Genomic DNA, 2,135 nt, shown 5'->3' with positions numbered 1-2,135 from the left:
ACTCATAGTGACCCTGAGCCTCTGGAGTGCTGGGATTAAAGGCATAAATCACTATGCCCAGTTGGTGAACTGATTTTTTTTTAAGGTAGAGTCTTGTTCTAATTCAGGCTGACCTGAAATTCACGATGTAGTCTCCCAGCAATCCTCCTACCTCAGCCTCCTGAATGCTGGGATTAAAGGCATGCTCAACCACAACTGGCTTTGATTTTTTTAACCAACAAAATCAGGGGAAAGAACAAATGCTGTCCCCCACTACCACAAATTATGGAGTTTCCTGCATTTGGGGAGCTTGTAGGGGTCAGCGATTAGGAGTGTCATGGAGAATACTTGCCCTGGGAAAACCACCTTTGTGTGTGTAATGATTTCATTCTTTTTTAAAAATTTTATTTCAATTATTTTTATTTTAGAGAGAGAGAAAGAGAATTGGCATGCCAGGGCCTCAGCCACTGAAATCAAACTCCAGATGCTTGTGCCACCTAGCGGGCATGTGAGAGCTTGTGCTCCTCACTTTTGTGTGTCTGGCTTATGTGGGGCATAGAGTGTTGAACATGGGTCCTTAGGCTTCACAGGCAAGCACCGTAACTGCTAAGCTATTTCTCCAGCCCACGGTTTCATTCTTTTTTGGTTTTCCGAGGAAGCTCAGGCTGACCTGGAATTCACTATGCAGTCTCAGGGTGACCTCGAACTCGCGGTGATCCTCCTACCTGTGCCTCCTGAGTGTTGGGATTAAAAGCGTGCGCACCACCCATGGAAGTTTCATTCTTCATATTCAAAGACAATGGATACTTTGGTGACAGGGAGGAGAAGAAATGCTACCACACTGCTGGACCCACAAACACGGAGCAGTTTCTGTCTGCAGACCTCTCCCTAAGTGAGAGTTCTCTCAGTGCAGGTAGGAGCAAGGCTTCCTGGAAATGTAACTGTTCTGGGTGATTCTTCAACAGTCCCTCCCCCTCTGCTTTCCTTCCTGAATACTAACTTTGATGGAAGAACAACTCGTCTTCAATATGCTTCTCTCTGAAGCGTCACCCGCCCGTCGCTGCTGAGACTTCCTCATCTCATGAATGACTTGTTCAGCACTGACGTCGAAATAGCTGTAGCTGGGGTTTCCTCTCTCGCGCGTGGCTCTTGACACCAGGATCCAAGGAATGGATTCGTGGAAAATAATAACACAACTCCTGTCAGGGCTGAAACCTTCGTCGTTGGACTCCTCTTCATCCTGCACATTCACCATGACAAAACAATGGAATAGCTCTAAAATTTCTGTAGGTTCAAAAACATGGGGGCTGGAGAGATGGTTTAGTGGTTAAGGCATTTGCCTGCAAGCCCAAGGACCTCCATTAGCTTTCCTGGCACCCAAGCAAGCCAGATGCACAAGGGGGCACATGCGCCTGGAGTTGGTTTGCAGTGGCTGGAGGCCCTGGCACGCCCATTCTCTTTCCCTCTCTCTGCCTCTCTCTCTCAAATAAATAAAAATAAAGTTAAAAAAAAAATCAAAACAAAAACAAAAAAATAAAATAAAATAAAAAACATGGAAGGCTTCAGGAATTTGCATGCCAGCCTTGTGCAGGGGCCATGCTAAATGAGCACAAAATCTGCCTTCTTTTCAAAAAATCACTGGCTTACTAGAGAGAGTGACTAGGTCACTGCAAATGAGCACAGATACAGGCAGGCTTTGGAAGTGAGCACCTTTAACAGGTGAGCCATCTCCCTAGCTCTGGAAAGCCACGTTCTTTTTAAAAAAAAAAAAAATTTTTTTTTGTTCATTTTATTTATTTATTTGAAAGCCACAGACAGAGAAAGAGGCAGAGAGAGAAAGAGGGAGAGAGAGAGAGAATGGGCGCTCCAGGGCCTCCAGCCACTGCAGACGAACTCCAGACGCGTGCGCCCCCTTGTGTATCTGGCTAACGTGGGTTCTGGGGAATCGAGCCTTGGGCTTCACAGGCAAACGCTTAACCGCTAAGCCATCTCTCCAGCCCGAAAGCCACGTTCTTGATCGTGCTGTCTCCTGTCAGCAAAGTATTTTTCAGTTTTCTATGAATGGAATCTTTTTCTTTTTGTCTGACTTTAATAAAAAAAAAATCCAAATATCTTTATGAAACACTACAGGAGCTAGACAGTTTCCTTGGCTAGGC

The 2,135-nt window shown here is 45.5% G+C and overlaps 1 non-coding gene across 1 annotated transcript; it reads right to left on the bottom strand.

The window, feature by feature from the left end:
- Positions 1-224: 224 nt before the first annotated feature.
- LOC123458870 lies at positions 225-382 on the bottom strand. The gene has a single exon (XR_006635821.1). It is a non-coding gene; the product is annotated as a U1 spliceosomal RNA (small nuclear RNA).
- Positions 383-2,135: the final 1,753 nt, after the last annotated feature.

This window comes from Jaculus jaculus, chromosome 2 (genome assembly GCF_020740685.1).
Source record: "Jaculus jaculus isolate mJacJac1 chromosome 2, mJacJac1.mat.Y.cur, whole genome shotgun sequence".
NCBI lineage: Eukaryota > Metazoa > Chordata > Mammalia > Rodentia > Dipodidae > Jaculus > Jaculus jaculus.
Note: the sequence above shows the minus strand (reverse complement) of the source record. Positions and strands in the feature narration are given on the sequence as shown.